Below are 26,147 nucleotides of genomic sequence, written 5' to 3'. Positions count from 1 at the left end.
AATGATGAGGCAGACTACTTTTCGTGACAAAGAGAGAAATAATAACCATGAACAACCACAGCATGTCTACAGCCCTCTCTGCAGATTCAGGCACCAGGTAAGCACCTGCCATTGCTGATCCCATTAGTCCCTACAAGATCACCATTAAATTTATGCCTCCCACACTTTTCAGAAGAGCAAACTGAGGCTCCGAGTGATGCGGGGATTTGCCCAAGGTACAGAGCTGGCAGAGGGCAGATTCACCACTGTGCTGAGGAGGGAGTGGCTACTCACCTAGTAAACAGCTGGTCCAGGACCCGGTAGGATGTGTCTGAGGCTGATTAGTTGACCATGAAGGTGGTGAAGTTGGAGATGTTCCTACTCAGGAAAGCTGGTGCCATGGACTCTGTCAGCTTCTCCATTATGCTGCCTGGAGGGCACACATCCTGCAGGACTCATTTAAATTCACAGTGGACTCATGCTCACACTGGGGGAGAGGAGGAGGGACGTACAGTCAGTGACACCATAGTGAAACACCAGGAGGACGAGGTGACTTTCTACCCTCCTGTGTATCTTGTGGGGTGGAGTGGAGGTCCAGATTCCTTTGGGAGTGGTACTGTGGGGCACTCTAGTGGGAAAATTCTGGGGCAGCGGTTCCCAGCGGAATCTCAGATTTGAGTCTGGATTCTAGTACTGCCTTGATCATCTCAGGATCCTGGGTGTGAAGACCCCTCTGCACCCACACTCACCTCAGACCAGCCCTAGTCATTAATGGACTGGTGCACCTGAGTCCACTCCAGGGAGATGGCAAACTGGAAAGCATCCACCAGCTCCTCGACCATCTCCTGGGTGCAGCTCTGCAGTGACAGTGCGCAGCACTCAGGCCAGGGGGGATCAGGGGCCTGCCTGGACTTTGCCACAGTGGGAAACCCCAACACAGATCAGGCACAGAGCGACATCTGCACAGACTCCACCAGGGAAGGAATCCGAGGCACCTTGAGGTCCTGGCATTCACATGCACATAGAGGAGCTTGCTCCCCAGCACTTAACTTCCTCTCCTGCAGCCAAGATCTTGAGTACCAACATGACAGACTGAACGACTCCCACCATCTAGCTTCCTGCTCCTGCCCAGCCTGGATCCTCCACATCCCCAACTTCCCTAACTCCACCTCCCACACACACACACAATGAGGGTCAAGGGGTGTGGGGCTGTTCTTTTGGGATCACAGTTCTGGCCTTACCTAGAGTGGCCTGCCCTGGCCTAAACTGTTACCTGATGGTTCATTCTGCCAAAAGGCCACACACATTCGAGGTGAGGGCTGAGCCAACGTCTAAAGTGACTTAACACGCACTCATTCTGGGCTTTCTGGGGGCCAGAGCCTCGGAAAGTCATCGGACAACACCAGAACATCCTGCTGTGTTGAGTGTCTCCACTCAAATGAACTGGACAGGATGCTGTGATTACAATGTGGGTGCCTGGTAACCAGAGTTCTAAGTTCTGTTGGGGGCTGTCACCAAGGAAGTGAGGTCACTTCTTCAAGGTTCTATTACTTGACCCCTTACTTCAATGAGACCCACCCAAGACCCCCACTAGGCTGTTGGCTGCTCTCCCTCCTTGCCCATGTCATCTCCATCACTGTACACAAATACCCATCACCAACCTTCCCACAGCTCCTTGGGAGTGGATCCAGGCCCCAGCTTTGAGGAGACAGAGCTGAGGTCAGACCTCTTTTTTCCTACCAGTTCTGTGTCCTGGAAAAGCTGCTGTGCCTCTCAAGATCTCCCCAGTCTCCCAAGCTGCACAATGAGGATTGCGCTAAAAACAGCTTCCTAGGGACCTCATCAGGTGTATATGCGATAATACCTACAACACCTGTGGGCTGGTGTCACATGTGTCTAATGCACACACTTAGAGATGGAAGAAGTACAAGGAGTAGGACATCACATAGAATACCAGTCACAACTTCTCTGGGTCCCAGATGTGTGATCTTTGGTAAGTCACTGCCGCTCTGAGCCTCATTTTCTGGTCTGCATCCTGAAGGGGTTGAAATTAGAGGAAATTCAGACATTGTGATCCACTGGCATTAAGCCTTCCACGGTGCCCTGTTTTACTCAGAATCAGTCCCAAGATCCTCATGTTGGCCTACGTGGTGGGAGCCTCCACAACGTTCCCAATGCTCCTTGCCTCCTGGAATACACATCCTTGTGTCACCAATAAGTGGTCAGTATCTGGCTTCTGAACAACAGAACACAGCCAAGGTGATGGGATGTCACTTCCAAGTTTTAATTACAAAACCTCTGTCACTTCCCACTTACTGACTTACTTGGGTTCCCTACTTACCTCCCTCCTTCTGTTTCCATCTCTATCTCTCTCTCTCTCTCTCTCTCTAACTATCGCTCTCTATCAAATCACCAGAACTGGGAATGCAAGTGCTGATGTTGTCAGTTGCACTACGTAGAGGCTCCATAGGAGAGAACTGAGGGAGTTTCCAGCCAACAGACAGACAGGAGCTCAGACTCTCAGTCCAAATAGATCCTGACAAAACCCATGTGAGTGATCTTGGGTGGAAATCTTCCCCCATTGGAGCCCTGTGGAGGCCACAGCCCCTGCTTCACAGAGAGTTTGAGGCAGAGGCACCCAGCTAAGCCATGCCTGATGCTTGGCTCACAGAAATTGTGAGATGTTAAATATCTGTACTTGATAGGTGGCAACTTTTGGAGTAATATTGTCACAGAGGAACAGAAAGTAACAGTCTACCATGTCCCAGGATCCAGCCTGATCATCCTCCTCTCTCCACTCCTCTCTCTTCTCAGGCTCCCTCCAGCCACACTGGCCACATTTCTGACCTTCCCTGGTCAAACTCGCTTCTTCTTGTGAGTCTCTGCACCAGGGAGCCTTCTCCTTGAAGCACTAACTCTTCCCAGACATACGCAGGGGTGCTTACAGTGTCATTCTGGTCACAGCAAAGGTCTGAAATGCCTCAGGGCAGCCTTTCAGAACCTCCTAGCACAGTCTCTACCATCACAAATTTCACATCCAGAAGATCATTACATGATTTCCTCCTCCTTCCTCCCATTGAGATAAAATGAGTGCATGAGGAAGGGCTGTCTGCTTTCGCTGAAGCAGAGGCAACTCCTTCTGCTTATACCAGGCACAGGACTGTCTCTTCCAAGCCGAATTTTTCCCACCACGAGTCTATTGTTTAAGGAAACCATCATTCCCTCTATTTCATGGGTCTGGTTTCCCCAAGAACACAGTGAACCATCCCCTCTCCCTGTGCTGCATCACCATAAACCCACAGCCAGAAGATAAACAGCAGGTTAAAACACCACCAGATCCTGAATTCAGTCATTGCTGAGACCCTCCCATCAATGTTGTCATTCAATGGTGACTCCTGAGGACACCTTTCCCCTGAGACCCACTCCCAGCCTGTCTTCAGCTTCTTATATCAACACTGAGATTTCCTCAGAGTCCTCCCAACCTGGGCAAGAAACATTCTGACATGTTCTCTGTATTAATTTTCAGAGACTGGAGACATTGGTAGATGTAATATGAGTGTGTATGTGCAGTAGTTTCTACGCAGGTATTCTATTTTTCAGACACAGATAAAATAGTGTGGCTACTCAATGCACCAAGAAAATGGATAACTGATCAAAGTTTTTCATGATGTGAAGTCTTTAGAGAGTAAATGTCATGGTTAAGAGCACAGACTATGGAGCTAACTCCTCACGTCCAAATTCCAGCTCAATCCCTTATTAGATATTTGTATTGACTGAGTTCTTTACCTGATTGGTGCCTCAGTTTCTTCATCTGTCAGTTGGCAATAATGCTCAGCATACATATTTTGCAGGTTTATGGAGAGTATTAACGGAGTTAATGTTTGAAAAATGCTTGGAACACCTAGTGTATTACCAGTGCTGTACCTATATATTAGAAATAAAATTTAGAAATTCTTCTGACGCTGCTTGTGAGCCCCAGAGGGTTAGCCTGTTGTCTGGATGTATGCAGAAATCACTCCAAGACATACGATGAATAAATGATTGAACAACATTGGCGAATGCATTACCAATGTCACCTATGTCATCCTACAGGCATTCCTAAGCCGAACCACTGGCAGACATTCCTGCTCTGTCCTGCATCACATTCCCTGGAGGAATCACTGGGGCTTCTTGGACCCTGGTAACCGTGCCCACTAAAGGTTCTTTTCTGTCAGCAAACCCCAGTCTTTGTCCAATTGCTGCAGCTCACAGGTTCTGCACTCTGATCCCTGTCTTCACTAGAGCGAGAAGTGCCATCCCCAGAGTTGGACACACACAGATCCTGAGCCTTGGAGAAAATGATTCCCTGGCCCTGGGGCAGGTTGAAGAGCTCAGGGACAGAGTGGGATTTGGGGAAAATCCTCCAGGTGTTGTCAGAAAGGATGGAGGCAGGGGATGTGTCAGCAAGGACTGGTCTGGTTGGTGGGCCTTGGTGGTTAAATAGTAGGGAGGCTGGGAAGTTTCGTAGGTTCTAGCATAATACAATCAATATGACAATCATGAAATCAGAATCAGCCTAATTAAGGCCAAATTAACACAATGTCAGCTGTTCCCTGACTCTCTAATCGAGGAGTGACTTATAATAAGGGTATTCGTGTTCTATCATCTCCTTTTCATTGATTGGCTAGAGTAATTATTCTTTACATAGCCTGTCTATTTTTACATAGTAAAGAAAATGTGAGTTTTAAAACAACCCTCCTCGGAAAAGTCTCCCTAACATATTGAAAAAATAACAGAAGCCAGGACAGGAAATTCGTCACATATCTTGAGTTTTAGTCTCTGGTTTTAGATCTTCCTAACTGGTAAATTACCTTGACTTCTGCCTTCTTTCTTGAGATTAGTTCACTTAGGACTAAGTACGAGTGCAACCTCATGCCATGGGAGAAGAGGTGGGACTCTAGGAAGAGGTTTTTTTCATTCTGTCAGTGTGTCTGTGTGTCTGTGTGTGTGTATGACAGTTTTTACTGCATCTTGCAGTGTGGGTCAGTGTAGACTCATTTTCTAGGGAAAAAATTTCCCTAACCACTGTCTCTGGACTTTATTTTCACTGATGGCTTCAACAGCACTGTCCCATAGTAACATTAAGCACTCTATATTATCGAATTTAATTTTTTTCTTAACAGCCACATTTTAAAAAATGAAAGCCAACATGTGAAACTAGTCTTAATAGTATATTTTAACCCACTATAACCAAGATATCATCAATGTGGGTGCACTCTACACAAAACTTCATAATGAGAGAGTTTACATTTTTTTCATGGGTTTAATAAATCCAGTGTGTACTTCCCTCTTACAGCACAATCTCCATTTGGAAGTTGAGTTTTTTCAGACATATTCTCCGTACTGAGATTTAATGTTCACAGTTGTCAAATAACAGTCAATAGGAGTGGGGTGGATGATAATTTCACTACTGACTTAAGCTCTATTGGAGCTATGAACACCAATGGTCAATGGGCTTATTAAATGAATAGTCATATAGTACAGAAGAACGGTATGATTTGGGATTTAGAAAAAGACTGGGGACAGTGTGTCCTGACAGGGAGCACCAGGGATTTTGTTGTTGAGAGTGACAAGGACAAAATGAGAATAAAATCATACTCATAAGTGTCTAACAACATGGGGGAGAAGAAACGACATGCAGTAGTCCTGAGTTTTGACCTCGAGCTTTCTGTTCTTGACCCAAATCTCGTTGATGATGTCCCAGGACACAGGTTGAGATTAATCCCCACAGGGAGAGAGGGAGGGTAGAAGTACAAGGCATCTGACATAATTGTCCTGGGAAGGCAGGCTTCGTTTATCACTCTGATCCACAGTCACAATTTATTTTTATAGGGTAAGAGGAAAAGAAGTATGATGGTCAAATCATCACAGAGGAAGCGACATAATTGTGGAAACCAATCCAACCCAAAGCCTGGTTTGAGCATCTCCATCCCTTTGAGGATGTCCAGTTACATATTCAAGAGGCCAGTTACTAGAATCTCATCCTATCCTGGCAATGAGGTCAGATGCCATCAAAGGGAGGAAACCTTGGAGCAGCCCCAACAACTCTGCTGGCAGAAGAGACTGCAAGGTCTCCAGGCCTGCAGAGTGCAGGAGAACTGTTAAGTCCTTTGGACCTTGCCAAAGCCCTGCTGAATCTTGCACTTAGTTGCACAGGTGCATCCCTGTCATGTGTGCTCGCAGGTGGTCTGAACTTCAGTACCATGCCCACCCCTGCCTGGTCTTCAGATTCAGCAGAGACGATCCCAGGAGCTGCTCTGTACATCCCACAGCTCCTTTGCAAACAATTTCTCGTGACTGAGGAAGATATCAGGAAACAGGAAGAGAAAGTGAAGACAGCAAGAGAGAGCCTGGCGGTAGCATTCATGTAGACAGACTTGCTAGTGAGGCAGGGAGATTGAGGGGCCAAGAAGGATGTCCCGACAAACATGATGAAGAAAAGACAAAACGGTGCAGATGACCTGGAGCTCATTCTAAATTAATGCCTCTGCAGGGGTCCTGATGTCTTCTTGCTTTGAGCTCTTGAAACTTTAATATATACCAATAGTTTTCTTTTCTTTGATTCCTTTGCATGACAGAGAAGATACAGACAGTGAACCTTCTGAGGTGAGAGATTGGGTTTCAGGTGAGGAGAGAAAGGATTTCTTTCTTTCTCATTTTGTTCTCTCATTTTCCTTTCCTGAGTGTTATGCATTTGTATTTTAAGATCAACAGAGAGTTATCACAGTCAGGGGATTCTTTCGATTTTGCCCTCACAGTCACAGAGAAAAATTACATAGTCCAAATGGATTGTCCTTTTTGTGTAATATTGTAATAGATTAAAACATAATATTTCACGAAAGAGCTGTTATATCTGTCTTCTCAAAAAAGACACCTACTTCTGGGTCTCTATTTTTCTGGTATTTGTTGCATGTTGAATCACAGCCGCACATAATGAAATACTGTATTTTCCCTTTTTTTAGATTTATATGTGTTGGAAGTTTCATTCATGAAAATTGATATGCCATTGTGGTATCCTGTTGTCAGGAGAACGACTGTTTTCAGCATCACAAGTCTCACAATAAGCCAGTGTGTTGGGATTTGTCTATTTGCCTGATCGAGTATGTTGCACTCTTCAAATCCTCTTTATCATTACCTACTTTTGTCCCACAGATTTATCAGTTTCTGAGAGCAATGTGTTAAACAATAATAGAGTATCTTAGTATTTATATCTTCCCTAAAAAATGAGGTATTTTTTAGCTAAGTCTTCTCTCCTCTATTCTTCCATGTGGTAATCATCTGGAATTTTGGTTCGAATGTGTTTTTAATGTCTTGTTTTAAAACTAATACTAAATTAGACAGACTGTTTTTTCCTTTCCTCGTGACTCCTGTTATGTTTTCCTGGGTTCACATTTCTTCTTCCTGATGTACACTCTTTACCGCTTCTTTCACTGTGGGCCTGTGGGAGGTCAACTTTGAGTCTGTTTGTAAGTCAGATAACATCTTTCTTTCTTTGACACATATTTTGAATAGGTGTTTATTTAGGCTTTGTAGTAATTATTTTCCTTCTTTGTCAACTTATTTAATATATCTGAGCCTCCTTATTTTTAGCTTAAAATGGGAATAAAACCATAAAAATAGTGACTGTAACTAAGATAATACACACAGAGCTTGCCAGTCAAGTTGCTTAGCAGAAATTAGTCAATAATCATAGCTATTATTAATCATTATAATGATATTATTATAATAATGTAATATATAATAATATATTAATGTATAATAATAATTATACATTAATTTATAATTATACTGTACAATGTATAACGTATAATGTATGCAATCATTAATAATATTATTAAACATTATTATCTTCAAGTGTGCATTCTCAGAGAATCACTGATTAAGATTGAGAATGTGAAGCTCACACACAAAAATTATGAGAGAGTGGCATGACTGTGAATTTAATTCTCAGCCCTTCGGTATTTTCACCTGTGGTCGTCTGCACAGTGTGTACAGATAATGTAATCTGTTCCCACAGACCCATGGCAGAACAGCGCAGCCTGCCTCATACCTGGGATGCTCTAGACTGCTTGTTGGGGAGCCTCTGCTGTGTGGCTAATTGGACTCTGTACAGAGAAAGATGAAAAAAGACTCTTTCTGTTCCCTCAGATTTCTCCCCCCGAGTTTTATTCACTTTTACATCCAGAGCAGATACTCTCTTCCCAGAGCCTTGGTGTTACTCTGGGATTCAGGCTTCCCAGACACCTAGTCATTTCAGCTCCCAAGGCCCAAGGTGACTGCAGAGTCATGTCTCACCCATTCCTCCCAACTTGGCCTGTTTCTCATCATGGAGGACCCATGAGTGGGTAGAGGAGCCATCGAGGGAGATTGATCTGGAAGTCCTGGTGAATCTGAGCTTCAGAGAATGAAGCAGAAAAGGGGAACCTGAGACTGCCAGGCCTTCAGTGGGGGAGGAATATGGAGGAACTGAGCAGGGTGTGATGGCTGCACAGAGTCAAGGGGAGGGATGTTTCAAAGTTTCCTAAGAAGGGAAACCTTGCACTGAAGTGGGGATTCAATTTTACACGATGGCAATATCTGTGCTTGTTTCACCAATTCTGGTGTCCCTGAGGGATGAACTGGTGTGACACCACAGGACAGAAATTGTAGTCATTGTCAGGACTTAAGGAAGGTGAAATCTTTCAGCACAGTCCCCTGTAAGCCAATTAGGGGCCAAGTCTAGAAAGGCTCGGAGCCTGTGTCCGTCCAATGTAGGTTCGTTATGTTCCAGCCAAGATCCTCTGGACACCAGCTGGGAAAACGGGACATCAGACCTAGTCAGATCTAGTCAACGCAGCTTCCATAGGTCGCCATGAGGCAGGTAATAGCCCAGACGTCGTCAGTGGAGCTCACAGTTGCCCTCCTTCTTCTGCTGACAGACAGTGACTTCTGAGGTGAGGAGAGTGCATCAGAATGGTCCAGTCAGCTGCCCAGTATGGGAGACTCCAGGGGAAGGAGATGCCAAAGCCACAGAGACCTGATGCCTCCTATGTCTCCCTCTTCCTTTTTTCCACTTAATTTTCACCCTCAGTCCTCTTTTCCTCCCCTTTTCCCTCTTTTGGCTCTCTCTCCCTCTCTTTCCCCTACATGTTCTAGCATAATTGAGGTATTAACGACATACAGTAAATTGCATACATTTAAAGTGAACAATTTGATACATTTTGATTATAACTTATTGAACCATCACCACAATCAGGAAAAGGAACACCCATCCATCCCAAATTTCCTCATGCTCATTTTAATTCCTCCTTCCCTGCTGTTTGCAAACACATTCTCATTCCCAGGCAACCAGTGATCTGGTATATGTCCCTATAGATTTTCCAAGAATTTTTATAAATGGGATCATATACTATGTACTCATTTTTTACTGGCTTCTTTCACTCAGCATAATTATTCTGAGATTTATGCTTGTCATGGCATGTACTATGAATTCATTCTTATCCCCAAGACTTCCCTGGCAGCACTGTACACACGCCTGAGTGCTTCCCAGGTTGGCGTGAGAGCCAATAGTACTGCTGCATCCGCAAAAGAAGGAATGCATCTTGGTGCAACTCTGGGAGGGGTTGGCGGCAGCCCTGGACCTGCACATGAATGCTTTCCTGGATGGTTGGAAAGCCCACCGTGCCACTGCAGTCCCAATGATTGGGGAATGCTCAGAACCCGTGAAGAAGTCCCACCCGCCAAGCACAGAGGCAGGCATGAGCATAAGAAAAGGCTGCAGCAGATATGCGCGCACATGCAAATGCTTTCCGAGATGGCACAAATACCCATACTAGTGCTGCGGTCTCACAACTGGGTACGTGTCTCTGTGTAGCAGCAGCTCTGAGCCCATTGTGAATGCTTTCCCAGCGGGTGGGAACAGCCACTGTACCCACACAACTTCCAGCGTATGGGGTGGGATCAGAGACACAGCTCATGCTTCCCCCACAGCGGTAGCAGGTGGAATCTGTGACCCGATACTACCACAAATATGCAGGCAAAAGATTAGTTCATCAAACACCATAAGAAACTACACTAACAATTCAGAGCAGAAGGAAATGACAAATCTCCAGAAATGAACCTTGAAGTCACAGAAATTTACAATCTAAATGACAGAAAATTCAAAATAACTGTCATAAAGAAACTCGCCAAGTTACAATAATGTTCAGACAGTTCAACGAACTCAGGAATAAAATTAATAAGGAAAATGAATACTTCATTAAAGAAACTGAAACTATTAAAAAAACAAGCAGAAATTCTGGATGTGAAGAACATAATTAATGAGATAAAAAAGAATCTAGAATCCTTAAAAAATAGAGCTGATATTATGGATGAAAGAATTAGTGATTTAGAGGATAGAAATATAGAAATGCTTCCAGTGGATGACGAGAGAGAACTCAGATTTTTAAAAATTAAAGGAATTCTTGGAGAAATATATGACTCAATTATAAAAGCAATATAAGAATTATACGTATTCCAGAGGGAGCAAAGAGGGAGAAAGGAGCAGAGAGCTTGTTCAAAGAAATAATAGCTGAGAACTTCCCAAACCTGGGGAAGAACCGGACCTACAAGTACATGAAGCCAAGAGAACCCCTAATTACATCAATGTTATAAGACCTTCTCCAAGGTATGTGATAGTAAAATTGGCAAAAGCCAATGACAAAGAAAAAATATTAAGGGAAGCAAGATAGAAGAAAATAACCTACATAGGAACCCCCAACATGTTTTCAGCATATTTCTTGGCAGAAAATTTACAGGTAAGGAAACAATGGAAAGATATATTACAAATACTGAAAGAAAAAAACTTTCAGCCAAGAATACTCTATCCAGTGAAATGATCCTTATGATACAATGGAGAAATAGAAGTTTTCCCAGATAAACAAAGGCTGAGGGATTTCATTGCCACTAGATCTCCCATACAAGCAATGATCAAGACGCCCTCGTACCTGAAACAAAAAGAAGGCAAATGTTTACAAATCTTTGACAAGAGTGATAAATAGACAGACAAAATCAGAAAGCTACAGCTGTGTTTCACAACAAGGTAGCAAATACTTAATTATAACGTAAAAGAAGAAGGGAAGGAAAGCATCAAAAGTAACAATAAACACTTCAACTTAGTTACAAATGCACAACTCAGAAATGAATAACATGTGACAACAATAACTCAGAAGGAGAAGAAGAAAGGGATGTAACCTGCTTAGACTAATGGAGATAAGAGGCTATCAGAAGATGGACTATCTCATCTATGAGATCTTCATACAAACCTCACAGTAACCAGCAAACAAAAAATCAGAGCAGAGCCATAGATCATAAAAAAAGAGAAAACCTCCACAGAAAACCCCCAAAATGAAATGGTAGTCAGAAACACAAAGGAAGAGAAACAATGGAAATATAGATGAGGTGGGATTAAGTCCTCATGTATCAGTAATCACTCTAAATGTAAATCGATTGAATTCTCCAATCAACAGACACAAAGTGGTGGGGCGGATTAGAAAACAAGACCCAACAATATGCTGCCTCCAGGAAACACATCTCAGCTCTAAAAACAAACAGGCTCAGAATGAAGGGATGGGAGACAATACTCCAAGAAAATGGCAAATAAAAGAAAGTAAGTGGTGCCATACTTATATCAGACAAAGCAGACTTCAAGATAAAAAAGACTATGAGAGACAAAGAGGGGCTGTATATAATGATAAAGGGGACTTTCCACCAAGAGGACATAACACTTATAAAGATGTATGCACCTAACAGAGCAGCACAAACGAATATAAAGCAACTATTAAGAGACCTAAATGGAGAAATTAACACCAACACGATAATAGCAGGGGACCTGAACACCCCACTTACATCCATGGATAGACCATGCAGAGAAAGGCAACAATAGTGGAATTAAATGAAACATATGATCAGATAATCTTAATGGATATAGAGAGAGCATACCCTCCCAAAACAGCAGAATACACATTCTTCTTAAGTGCACATGGAACATTCTCAACGATAGACCATATGTTGTGAAACAAGGCAAGCCTGAATAAATTTAAGATTGAAATCATAACAAGCTTCTTTTCTGACCACAATGCTATGACACTAGAAATCAACTACAGTACGAAAGATGGGGAAGTCACAAATATGTGGACACTAAAGAACACACGACTGAAGAAACATTGGATCCATGAACAAATGAAAGGAGAAATCAAAAAATACCTGAAGACAAATGAAAATGAAAAGACAACAAAACAACTCTTATGGGATGCAGCAAAAGCAGTTCTAAGAAGGAAATTCATAGCAATACAAGCGCACCTCAGCAAACAAGAAAAATATCACATAAGTAACCTTAAACTACACCTAATAGAACCAGAAAATGAAGAACAAATGAAGCCCAAAGTCAGCAGAATGAGGGAAATAATAAAAACTAGAGCAGAAATAAATGAAATAGAGACTAAAAAAACAGTAGAAAGGATCAATGAAACAAAGAGCTGGTTCTTTGAGAAGACTGAAACAACATTGACAGACCCTTAACCAGACTCACTAAGAAAAAAAGAGAGAAGTCTCAAAGACATAAAATTAGAAATGAAAGAGGAGAAATTACAACAGATACCACAGAAATCCAAAGGACAGTAAGAGAATACACTGAACAACTTACATGTCACCAAATTGGATATCCTAAAAGAAATAGATAAATTCATACAACCTCCCAAAACTGACTCAAGAAGAAATAGAATAAATGAACAGACCAATCACAAGTAAAGAGATCGAAATGGTCATCAAAAAACTCCCAAAAAACAAAAGTCCAGGACCAGATGGCTTCCATGGAGAATTCTACCAAATATTCAAACAAGATTTAATACCTATGCTTCTCAAACTATTCGAAACAATTGAAGAAGATGGAACACTTCCTAATTCATTCTATGAGGCCAACGTCACCCTGACAGCAAAAGCAGGCAAGGATAGCACAAAGAAGGAACATTATAGGCCAATATCACTGATGAACACAGATGCAAAAATCCTCAGCTAAATATCACCAAATCGAACACAGCAATATATTAAAAGGATCATATAAGATGATCAAGTGGAATTTATACCAGGGATGCAGGGATGGTTCAACATCCGGAAATCAATGTGATACACCACATTAATAAAATGAGGAATAAAAATCACATGATCCTCTCCACAGATGCAGAGAAAGGATTTGACAAGATCCAACATCCATTTATGATAAAAGCTCTCAATAAAATGGGTATAGAAGGAAAGTACCTTAACACAACAAAGGTCATATATCACAAACCCACAGACAACATAATACTTAATGGCGAAAAACTTAAAGCCATTCCTCTGAGAACAGGAAGAAGACAAAGGTGCCCACTCTCGCCACTCCCATTCAACATAGTACTGGAGGTTTTGGACAGAGCAATTAGGCTGGAAAAAGAAAACAAAAGGAATCCAAATTGGAAAGGAAGAAAGGAAACTCTTGCTGTTTGCAGATGACATGATTGTAAATATAGAAAACCCTAAAGAATCCATCAGAAAACTATTAGAATTAATCAACAATTACAGCAAAGTTGCAGCGTACAAAATCAACTTACCCCAATCAGTTGCATTTCTATACTCTAATAATGAACTAACAGAAAGAGAACTCAAGAATACAATCCCATTTACAATGCAACAAAAAGAAAAAAGTGTCTAGGGATAAATTTAACCAAAGAGGTTAAAGACCTATACAATGAAAACTATAAGACATTATTGAAAGAAATCCATGAAGACCTGAAGTAATGGGAAGATATTCCATGCACATGGATTGGAAGAATAAACACAGTTAAAATGTCCATATTACCTAAAGTAATCTACAGATCCAATGTAATCCCTATCAGAATCCCAATGACATTCTTCATAGAAATAGAACACAGAATCCTAAAATATACATGGAATAACAAAAGGCCTCAAATAGCCAAAGCAATCCTGAGAAGAAAGAACAAAGCTGGAGGCATCACAATCCCAACTTGAAAATATATTACATAGCTATAGTAATGAAAATGGCATGGTACTGGCACAAAAACAGACTCATAGATGAATGGAACAGAACTGGAAGCCCAGACAGAAAACCACACATCTGTAGTCAGTTAATCTCTCACAAAGGAGCCAAGATCATACAATGGAGAAAGAAAAATCTCTTCAATAAATGCTGTTGGAAAAACAGGACAGACACATGCAAAAGAATGAAAGTAGATCATTATCTTCCACCATACACAAAAATTAACTGGAAATGGATAAAAAGCTTGAATCTAACACTTGAAACCATAAAACTCCTAGAAGAAAATATACGCAGTACAGTCTTTGACATCGGTCTTTGCTGCACCCTTCCCAATACCATGTCTACTCAGGCAAGGGAAAGAAAAGAAAAAATATACAAATGGGACTACATGAGACTAAAAGCCTCCTGCAAGGCAAAGGAAATGATGAACAAAACGAAAAGACAGGGCTGAGCCCGTGGCTTAATGGTTAAGTACGCACGCTCCTCTACTGGCGGCCCAGGTTCGGATCCTGGACATGCACAGACTCACCACTTGTCCGGCTATGCTGAGGCCATGTCCCACATACAGCAACTAGAAGGATTTGCAACTATGATATACAACTATCAACTGGGACTTTGCGGGAATAAAAAAGGAGGAGGATTGGCAATAGATGTTAGCTCAGGGCCGGTCTTCCTTAGAAAAAAAGAGGAGGATTAACTCGGATGTTAGTTCAGGGCTGATCTTCCTCACAAGTAAAAAAAAAAAAAAAACACACGAAAAGACAACCCACCAACTGAGAGAAAATATTTGCAAATCATATATCTGACAAGGGGTAAATCTCCAAAATACATAAGCGACTCATACAACCCAACAACAAAAAAACAGACAATCCAATCTAAAAATGTGTCGAGGATATGAACAGACATATTTCCAAAGAAGATATATGGAACGCCATCAGACAAATGAAAAGATGTATAACATCACTAATTATTAGGGATATTCAAATCAAAACTACACCTGTCAGAATGGCCATAATTCCCAAGACAAAAAATAACAAATGTTGGAGAGGATAAGGAGAAAAGCCCACCCTCACACACTGCTGGTGGGAGTGTAAACTGGTGCAGCCACCAGGGAAAACAATATGGAGATTTCTCAAAAAAATAAAAATAGAAATACCATACCTTCCAGCTATCCCTCTACTGGCTATTTATCCGAAGAAATTGAAATCAACAATTCAAAGAGATTTATGCACCCTTGCGCTCACTGCAGCATTATTCACAATAGCCAAGACATGGAAGTAACCCAAGTGCCCTGCTACAGATGAATGGATAAAGATGTGGTATGTATTATATACAATGGGATACTACTCAGCCAGAAAAAAAAGACAAGATTGTCCTGTTTGCATCAACCTAGATGCACCTTGAGGGTATGATATTAAATGAAATAAGCCAGACAAAGACAAATATGCATGATTTCACTCATATGTAGAAGATAAATATACAAAGGAATAAAGAGAACAGATTAGTGGTTTCCAGAAGGGAAGGGGGCTGGGTGTTGAGTGAAAGAGTTAAATGGACACATATGCATGGTGATGGATAAAAGTTAGACTACTGGTGCTGAGCACGATGCAGTCTATACAGAAAGTCACAAATAATAATGAACACCCGAAATTACACAATGTTAAAACCCTTTATAATTTATAATTTCAATAAAATAATTAAAAAAGAAAAAAATAATTCATTCATTTTTATGGTTGAATAGTATTTCAAGGTGGGGATATACCACACTTTGCGTATCAATTCACCAATAGATGGACATTTGTGTTGTTTTCTGTTTTTGTCTATTATAAATAGGTTGTTATCAACACGTGTGTACAAGTCTGTGTATAGACATATGGGTTTATTTTCCTTGGATGGATTCCTAGGAGAGGAATGGCTGGGTAGACGTATGGAATTATTAAAGACACATCCAAGCTATTTTTCACCAGCACTCGATGAGAGTTTCAGTGACTTGACATCTTCAACAACACTTGTTATAGTCAGTCTTTTTAATTATAGCCATTCTCAAGTGTGGTAGAATCTCATGATGACTGTCACTTACATTTCCCCAATGACTCATGTTGTGAAGGAGAAGACAAGCCATGTACAGACTTGGAGAAAACATCTGCAAAACATATCCCTAGAAAAGGACTTGTATTTATAGTATATAAAGAGCTCTTACAACCCAATAGTAAGAAGACAATCAACACGTTATGTCTTACCAGGAGACAACAGGTCAGGCCTGTATAAGCACCAGGAGTCCCGCCAAGAAGATAAGGATGAGGGCCCAGAAAAGGAGGTCTGGGGACACAAGTGGTGGGGTGAACCACCTCCTGTCATCGCCCCAGGGCTCCTGCTGACCCCACTGTGCCTCAAGCCTCCTTGACAAGGGTTGGCCAACTTTCCTCATCATCCAAAAACCTGTCCACCTGGTTCTCTTCGATGAGGCACAGCATCAAGATACTCGCCTCCTACCCTGGGCTGGGGCTTCCTGCAGGCTTACCAGGCTTCACAATCAAGGTGTCATCTCTGTTGGGAGAATATTCTGGAAGTGAATAAAATGGAGAATGCATGTGAGTGTGTTTCACTCTTTTTAATATATCTTTTTAGACACACAGAAAAATAAAGGGAACAGTCTCATAAACATCCATCATCTAGATTTACCAATGTATATTCCATCCAATTAAAACAATATTTCATCAATGTATAAATTATTAACACTTGCCACACTTGATTAATCCCACTTATTCAATGAAATATTAACATCAAGTAGACATCATGATGTTTCACCCCATTTTAGTTCCATCTCTAAAAAGTGAGCACACTTTGCTACAAAATCCAAGGCCATTATCACAGAACAAAAGTGTAATAAATTAAACCAAATTCATACCTCTGGGCACAGATGAGTGAATTTGAATGGACTTTCTTACGACGGCCAGGGGGAGAATGGGTCATCACAGTTGGCAAGCCTATGGGATCTCTCTAAATTTGTAAATTCACACTGAAAAGTGTTCTTCCGTGCCTAGGAACACATCATCCCCTTCTCCTTTATCTATTTGCTTAATATTCATTTTCTAGGATTAACCTACAATGTAATTTCCTGCAGGAAGTCTTCTCTGATTTCCACCTGCAAGTATGAGTTTGTTCACATCAAATAATTGATAAGTTTCAATTCTCTATTCTTGTTATTGCCAGCTACAACATAAACTCCAGGAGGGGAGGACACACAGCACCCAGTGGGCATGGGGGCAGGGGTGCAGGTCCCCCTATGTGTACCTCTATCTAGAAAACCACTTAGAGGTGTGCTGTCTGATATGCAGCAGCAACAAGTCTCTTTTTGAATTAAAATTAACTTTAGTTAAATAAAATAAAAATTTTAGTACCTCAGTAACATTAAAAATCAGTAACAATAAAGACGACTCACAATACCATCCTTCGAGCACTCAACAGCCACATGCGGCTATGCACTGGACAGCACAGATATAGAACATTCTACCACTGCAGAAAGTTCAAGAGCATTGGTGCTCATCTAGAGTGGGACTTGGCAAACTATAGCTTGTGGATCAAGAACCACATCCACCCCCAAACCTGTAAGTCTGCTTCACACACAGCTGGAGGCCCTCACTGACCATCTGGCCCAGTGGCTTTCAGTGCAGAGATAAGGAAACAAATGTCCAGAGAAGGGCAGTGACTAGCTTGAGGTCACAGACCTGTCTAGGAGATGGTGAGGGCATCTTATATTACACTGGTATCCTTTTCTCTCTCTCAATGGTGGGGAAAGACTGGGGGACTGTGCCACCACCTGCCAGTCTGAGAAAGTTCAATGCTCTCTCAGGCCCAGGAATCCAGAGTCCCCAGAAAGGCCTCACTTCCTTTCCCAATGACCAGGGAGCCTTACCATCCCCAAGGACACTCTTCCTGTCCAGGGTAAAGTTCTGCAGCTGGGTACCATTCTGGTTCAGCCACAGGAATTCCTCATAGATGGCAACTCTGTCCAGTCTCTGTGCCAAGGTGGCAAGGTACACAGGGAGTCCACTCCAGTGTGGTTACTGTGGGGGACAGACCTGGAAGGGCACAAAGGATGAACAAGGGTGTCTGGAATTCTACCCTGATTCTAGATACCCTGTTTCTGGGTCCTGTCCAAGAGAACTTTCTGCAGTAATGTAAACATTTGTCTGCACTACCAAATACACTAATTATTAGCCCCATATTGTTATCGAGCACTTAAAATGTGGCTAGTGTGTGTGAGTGAGGAACTGAATTTCTCATGTAATTTAATTTCAAGTACGTAATTTATAAATAAATAAGCACAGGGAAAATATGTTTGAAACTTTGGAGTAAGGACTTTTGAAAATGCATAAAAACAATGAGAACACTGGTAAAAATGGTCAAAATCAACTTTTCAGAATCCTAGAAATTAATCAAAGGCTTGTAAGAATCTGAGGAGGCTTTAGTGAAGACACACGGTGGAATATTGATAAAGGTAGCAAATTTTGTGTCACTATAACTTGCACTATTCCCATCCTGCTCTCACAATATCCTCCATAACTTTGAAAACCATCAGTCTCAGAACCATGGTAGCTGAGACAACCAGCAGCCAATAATCCATAATGGGTTTAGAGCTCTGAAAAGAACCATCCCCATCGAACTGTCACTAGCTGACATGCCTGGCATCTCCCTGAAAAAGCCCCATGTTCAGGGCTTGTCCTTACTTAACTCAGAGCTTGCCCAGGGTGGAAAGTCGGTTCCAAAGGCACTTGGTAAAAACAATCAGCACTAATTGTTTTCTATTGTAGTGGCCTGAGGGAGTGATTCCAGTTGAGGCAGGTAAGAGGTGAGCCAAAAACATAGAAGAAAAATTGGAGGAATGAGATGTCCACAGGGGGCTTTGAAAAGCTGCAGTGTATTTGTGGGCATCTAGAAGGCCACAAAGGCTCAGGGATGTGGCAGGCCCAGGACAGACTTGAGAACATCTTAATCTCTCACCTCTAGTTGAAGGGTTGGCTTAATAACTGAAAACTTGATTATGTAATACACCATATTAATAGAATAAGGGCCAATACCACGTATTTGCAACCATATATATAGAAAAGAATTTCACAAAATACAACGCCCTTCAGGCCTAAAAAAGAAAACACTCAACAAATTAGGAATAGAATAAAACTTTCTCAACTTATAAATAGCATCGATGAAAAACCCAAGGCTAACACCATATTCAATGTGAAAGACTGAAAATTTCCCCCTAAGACCAGGGACAAGACAATGATATCTTCCCTCATCTCATATGTTAATAACAGGTACTAGAGGTTCTAATGGGGGCAATTAGGCAAGAAAAAGGAATAAAAGAAACCCAGATTGGAAGGGAAGAGGTAAAACTCTTTGTTTTGCAGATTAGAAGATATTGTATATACAAAAACCTAAAAAGTACAACCCCCCCACACACACAATATGTGAATCGTATCCCAACAGGTGTATAAAAATTAAAATTGCCCCATGTGTTTAATGGCTTCACTATTGGAGAGCACAGTTAGACTGCTGATATTTGTTGAAAGTCTCCAGAAGAAGAGGAGGAGGAAGATGCTGGAGGTTGGTGGCCTCAAATGTTAATGCTTTTCTCAACCCCTGAAAACCTATGGATGGAGATGGTAGGATTAGCTGACAGGGATGTGGGGGAGAATGGGCACCATGTAAGTGACTTCCAGATCAAGGATGTGTCACGGGAGCTCAGAGCCATCAGCCATCAGCTCAACCAATGCTTCAAATCTCCTCAACCTACATCAAGTCGGTGACCAGGCAGGAGTGGAATATGTCTCTCAGCTGGCTGGCTCTGTAGAGCTTGGTGACCTAGAACAAATGGGAGGGAGAGTGGGTGAGATGGATGTCTCCTGGGGATGCAGGGGCCACTGGAGCAAGTGAAAGATCACAGACCTTGGGATAAGGGAGACCTGACTTCAAATCCTGGCTCTGCCCCTAACTCATTGTGTGACCTTAGGCATAGTACTCCCCTTTCTGAGCTTCAGTTTACCCAGGTGAGAAATGGGGAAGGCAGCCAGGACATCACCTCTGGAAAGTGAGAGAACCCAGACACGCAGGGAAAGTGAAGGATTGAAACAATAATTTAACAGATGTAAGTCAGGCAGAGGAATGAGGGTGCTCTCAGGGCAAGGAGAGACGGGAGAGGGGAGACCCAACCTGGTCCTGGCTGTCCCTTCAGCAGGGCGGTGTACTCCGAGGATGTGGGTTCCGGGTTGCTGAGGTTCGAGCTGATGCTGCGGAAATGCAGCTGGTGTTCTCTCTGCATGCATAAACTCCAGGGTTCAGAGCCTGGAGCCACTGAGAGGAAGAGCAGACAGGTGGAGACTCTCAGCTCCCAGCACAGAGGCATGGTGACACACGGGGTCAGGGTGGTGGGTGCAGACAGCGTCCACACGGGTGGCTGCCCAATCCTTCTCAGGCCTGGGGAGAGAGGGACGTGGCGAATCTAGAGAGAGGTTCTGAAACCTCTGGGGTTTGGGCCAGAACAGGAAGGAGGAAATGGGAGGTAAGTGGGGAAACTGAGAGAGGGGTGGTCACAAATGAAGTCATTAGTGGCAAGTGCTCAGGGGAGGGTCTTACCTGAGGGAGACCAGTATGCCACTCAAGGGGAAGGGGCCCAGACTGCTCATCTTGAACAAGGATCCAGCTGGGGAGGAAGGAGGAGGAGGATGAGCAGGAGGGATAGGGGTTGGAGGAGGGGCTGTGTGGGATTTAACCCACCAGGAGCTGCTGGGACCAGGGTCTCACCAGACTGTGCAGGACCCACTCAGTGGAGTTGAACGTGGCTGAGCAGTTGCTCCTGTCTGATGAATACCAGAAGGTGGAGATGGTGATGTTGACTGTGAGGGTCTTCAGGTTGTGCCCCAAAGCTGCAAAACGAGAGGGAGCGCGATGGCCACCACTGAGAGCTGGCCTGAGACCACACCAGAGTACTGCACTCATTATCATCTGTCGTCTTCTCTCACAGTGGCACCACCACCCACCCGTGTGGTCACCCAAGTCAGAACCAGTATATCTGCTCAGCTCCTCCTCCCTCCCAGTAATACCCATTCACCTTGCACACTCGTCCTCACATACACTCCATTCCTGTCCCAACTCAAGTCTTAACTTCCTTCACCCAGACCAACACCCCATCAGGCACACTGGATGCTCTGTCTAAAGGATGTTCTACATGGACTACTAGAAGAATCTTTCTGAAATGAATACCTCACTAGGGCCACCACTGCTCTAGTACCACCCATGGCTCCCTATGGCCTTCAGTGTTTAGTTCAACCTTCTTGACCTGGCACTCAAGGCTCTACTCAATCTGGCTCCTGCTGACCTTTCAGTCTCATTTTATCCATCTACTGCGAGTTAAACTTCATGCTTCATGCAACCCAAATTCGTTTAAATTCTCCCCATACTGCATGTTGTTTCTGGCTGGAGCCTTTGCTGATGGATTCCCCTCTGCCAGGAAAACTCTTCATACTCTATTTGCCAGGGTCCATCCTACTCATTCTTAAAGACTCCATTCAGGTGAAACTTTCTCTAGCAAGCTCTTCCCCTCCAAATTATGCCAGGTGCCACTCCCCAAAACCTCCCACATTGTGTTATAATGGCGTGTTAATTCACAAGACTAGGGGCTCTCTGAAGGCTGGCCTTAGACTGAATCATTGGTATAATCTTTGTGATCAGCATGATTGTCCTAAAACCAGATTTCACACTCTGGCTTCCCAGATCCTGGATCACAACTGGCTGGTAGGGGCTGGAGAGCTTCTCTTGGGAAGGAAAAGGCACCCACAGATACCTGTGGTGGCTTCTGGTGTCACAGGTGATGATCAAGTATGCAGGGATGTGGTGGCTGGCTAGGGAGCTGTGCAGAGGGCTGTCATCAGGGAGGGAGAGAGTAGGAGGAGCTCCCATGCTCACCCAGGCTCCAGCAGTGCCTGTCCCAGGACCACCATTCACAGGTGAAGCATAAATTAGAGTGAGGGGACGAGTCACTGTGTGAGTAGAGGGATGAGCAAGCCTGTGGATGAGAGGAGCCCAAGAGAGTGAGATGGGTGAGTAAGAGAGACTGAACACAGAGGAGAGAAAGATGGATGGGCAGAAAACTGGACAGACGGATGTGATACCTGGAAAAGGAGGACCAAGTGTGGGGCTTCAGGAGAATAAAAGTGAAAACCATGTGGGGTCAGAATGTGGTGGAGAACATGTCTGTGTCTAAGGCTTTCTCACCCTGGGCTGGGACTCTACACCAGAACCCAAGAGAGAGAGAATGGATGAGTTAGGGCCCTTCCAGGTCCTTCCCTCACCAAGGGCAGCGGGTGAAGGAGAACAAGTGCTCCCCAACCCCAAATGCGATGGGACCCAGGACATCAGGGCCAGGAATACTCACTGGTGGTTGTCGGGGCTGCGGCTCCATAGGTATAACCTGTGGAAAGAAGGCGAGAGGAGCTGAGCAAGGGTTGGGGTGAACATAAAGGATTAAGGGTGAGGGAGGATGTAGGGACGTTTGTGGGAAAACCAGAGGGAAAAGCAGAGGGGAAGAGGGGAGGGGTGTTAAGGGGGGTGGCAATGAGGTGGAAGGTGGCTGAACCCAGCAGTCACACCATGATGAGATGACTGAACCCCAACCAGAAGGAGAGAGAGATGGATCAAAACTCACTATAGAGCAACAGAGGCAACACAGAACTTTGACTGGCAGAGAGAGCATGTCTGTAGCCCAGCCCCTCACCACTGACGTAGAGGCTGTCCCTGTCCAGGGTGGGGGAAACCAGGTGGGTGACGCCCAGGTTCTCATGGCTCAGCTCCCAGTAGAGTCGCTCTCTGTCCAGCCTGGGACCTGCGGGGCTCAGAGTGGAAGGTGCAGACGGTGTCCACCCCGCTGGCTGCCCCACCCTTATCAAGCCTGGTGGAGGAAGAACATGGGGCTGTGCAATACTGAGCAGGTGCCCTTCTGGGTGTGGAAAGTGGGAGAGTGGAAGGGAAGAGGCTGAGGGAGAGGCTGAATGGGCTGCTCTGATGTGTGGAGGGGCTCTCCTTGGTGTCTCCCGTCTGAGACAAGCCCCTCACAAGTAAGGCCTGACTTCCTTTAGTATGTGGAAGGGGGCCTGTGAGTGGCCAAGTGGGGTGAACACACAGACCTGGGTGAGGGGACACCTGCAGGTCTACACGGTCAGCAGCGAGGAGAAAAGTCAGTGCCCTGTGCCATCTGACACATGCAGGCAAGAAAGTACCGTTACATTCTCTCGGTTCTACACTCCAAGGTCTTTTCTTTCTATTTCTTTCCTACTCCACAGCCATCACCCGGACCTAGGGAACAATCATCTCACTCGTAATCTTCTTCCCAAGACCTCCTATCTGCCTCTTAAATATTCAATCTTAACCCTCAGGTCCATTTTAACAAAAGTGCTTAGACCAAACGCCAATCACATCAGCCACCTGTTCGCATCTCTCCAGAGTGTTCCCAGTGGTCTTAGAACAGAGTCCCAAGTCACGCCTGACCTGGCCCAGCCTGTTCCCCTCGCTGGTCTGGCTCACACCTCTCCCCCTGTGTTGACTCCGCTCATCCATGCCTCTTCTCAGTTCATGGACACAACAGGCTCTCTGCTTCGGGGTGTCCTCATGCGGGTCCCTCTGTCTGAAACGCTCTCTTGAACACACTCCCACACCCTCACTCCAGTCTACCCTTCAGACCAGCTAAATCCAGTCCCAACTCTAGCTCTCAAGCTAAATATCAATCCTTCTCAAGAGGGCTTCCCTGCCCCCTCAGGTTGAGTCCCCTTGTGCCAAACTCCCACATCACTCTCATCATTAACTGTCTAAAATCCAAATTCCCAAATACAATATAAATTCCATGGAGGTGGGACAAGGTCTCTCTGGTTCTCCAGGAACCCATGCATGTGACCCAGGACCTGGCTTATGAGATGAGGAAACATCCTGGTTTGTCTAGGACTACCCTGGTTTGAACACTAAACATCCTGTATCTTGGAAAACCCATCCGTTCTGAATGAACGAGCATGGTGGGTCACCATAAATTATACACTCAAAGACTATCTATTGCATGACAAGCACACATTCCCCTCAAGAACGTCACAGGAAAGCTAGAATGAAAAAGGCACACACACACACAAACACAATTATTAGAGGCCAACAACTAAATACAAAATCATTTAACAAGATTCTCTGCAACATGAATCACCAGACTGTTATTCCAGAAAAGAATCAAGAAACAAAGTTAATTCCCTTTAGAAGTCAAGGTGGAGAGGACAGTCTTTTTGGAGACTAGTGCCCTTCCCTTCAACCTACAGTGTTGCTTAGTATTCCTCCAAATGATTTGAAATGTCATAAAGAAAAAAATGCTCAAAACAAATCTGGCTACTGGCAAATTCAATTCTAAATTTGTTATTAATACAAAGTTCCAATCATCTTTTTCCCTGAATGCTCCTTTATTTCAAATTTTTGTGGAGGATTTATAGGAATTTAGAAGTCAAATTGAATGGGTCTAAGGAATGTTGCTGAGTATCCCTGCTAATATTTCATGGGATGTCTTCTAATACTACATACAACACGCAAAACATTTCTGTGTTTATATTATATATAAATCCTGACTTTTGAGTATTATACAATGCAAGTAAATCTATATTTTCTACTATAATACACATTTGCAGTTATTTAGGTTTGTTTCATGTGTTCTTATTTGCATATAACTGTACTTACTGAAATATTTACCACAGAGAACCACACACAGCTTACCATCTTTCCATCCATCAAACGTCAATAATTTTTCTCAAGATACCCTCATTCTCAGTAACTCCATGTGGTGACAACCTGAGCACAGGAAAGCCCACTGGCAGGTCTTCTGCCCAGTGGAGGCTGCCAGAACCTCTTGGTACCAGGTCCACAGGGTACTCACCTGGTCACACAGAAATCCATGGATCAGAGAGGACGGGTGGACCCTGAGCCTGGTTTCACCTCAAACTTGAGCTCCACGGATGCTTTGCGTGTCTGAGGGGGGAAAAGAAAGCGCATACAAGCTTTTGAGGCCTTTTATAGGGTGTTGGATGGAAAGGCCACACCATTCACTTTTCTTTTTTTGTATTTACTGATTTAATTGTAACTGCTGGCTGTGACTGGATTTTCCCGATTCCTATCCAGCCACCTGCTGCCCAAGATGGGAGAAAGCAGCTTCGTGCTGTGTGTACTTGAGTCGCTCAACTCATTTGGCTGGACAGAGACTTTTTGGTGACTCTGGACCCTTTAAACAAGCTTGTCATTTAGGGACCCTGTAAGTGACTCACTGACTTGTCAACATTTTCCACACTTCATTCAGGGCTCGGGAGATTTTCAGGCCCTGGAGCAGATTTCCCAACCTTGGCACAACTGTCATTTGGGGCTGGATAATATTCTGTCTGGCTGTCCTGGGCCCTGGAGGACGCTGAGCAGCATTCCTGCCTCTCTGTCTAGACGCCAGGAGCGCCCCCAATAGTAACAACCCAAACACCGCCTCCAGAAGCAGCTAAAGCCCCCTGGGGACAAAATCACATGGAGGACATTGAAGGGGACTCTGAGGAGGGGACGGCGGCACCCGGAGCCAGGAGGAACAGCAGCTTCGGGCGCCCTGAGCAAACAGCCCAGGGGAAAAGGGGCTGCGGGGGGATGGAGGGACGCCGGGCCCTGACGGGGCTGCCCGCTGACCAGGCCCCTCCCTGGACCCCTACCCAGCCGGGACCGCCAGCCGCTCACTGCTGCCCGCCCCTGAGGGCGAAGGTCCACGGGAATCTGGTTCCAGCCCAGAAGACGGGACACACTGGGCAAACACGCCCCATCCATCCAAGGCGCCGCCAGTGCTTCTGCTTCTGGTCTCGGGCGGGCATTCGAGGAGGACGAAAGTTTGGGGGCAGCGAGTTGAGGCGGCTGGCGGGTCAGGCGGGGCACCCGAACCTCCTCGGGGGAGGTGTCTAGTTTCAAGAGTGAGTGCAATGCTGTAAAGCGGGCTGGGTGAGCACCAGGGACAGGGACAAAATCTAGGGGCGGGGCTGTGTGC

At 44.2% G+C, this 26,147-nt stretch overlaps 1 long non-coding RNA gene across 1 annotated transcript in view; it reads right to left on the bottom strand.

Moving 5' to 3' along the window:
• Window positions 1-19,912, bottom strand: part of LOC131402163 (uncharacterized) — a 121,815-nt gene extending 101,903 nt beyond the window's left edge. Inside the window, exons 1-2 of the long non-coding RNA XR_009218326.1 lie at window positions 19,860-19,912; window positions 16,513-16,628 (exon numbers count right to left, since the gene is read on the bottom strand). This is a non-coding gene — a long non-coding RNA (uncharacterized LOC131402163). The remainder of the gene's footprint in view (window positions 1-16,512; window positions 16,629-19,859) is intronic.
• Window positions 19,913-26,147: the final 6,235 nt, after the last annotated feature.

This window comes from Diceros bicornis (genome assembly GCF_020826845.1).
Source record: "Diceros bicornis minor isolate mBicDic1 chromosome 30 unlocalized genomic scaffold, mDicBic1.mat.cur SUPER_30_unloc_4, whole genome shotgun sequence".
In the NCBI taxonomy this organism is placed as follows: domain Eukaryota; kingdom Metazoa; phylum Chordata; class Mammalia; order Perissodactyla; family Rhinocerotidae; genus Diceros; species Diceros bicornis.
The sequence above is the reverse complement of the archived record's forward strand: the minus strand, read 5'-3'. Positions and strand labels throughout refer to the sequence as shown.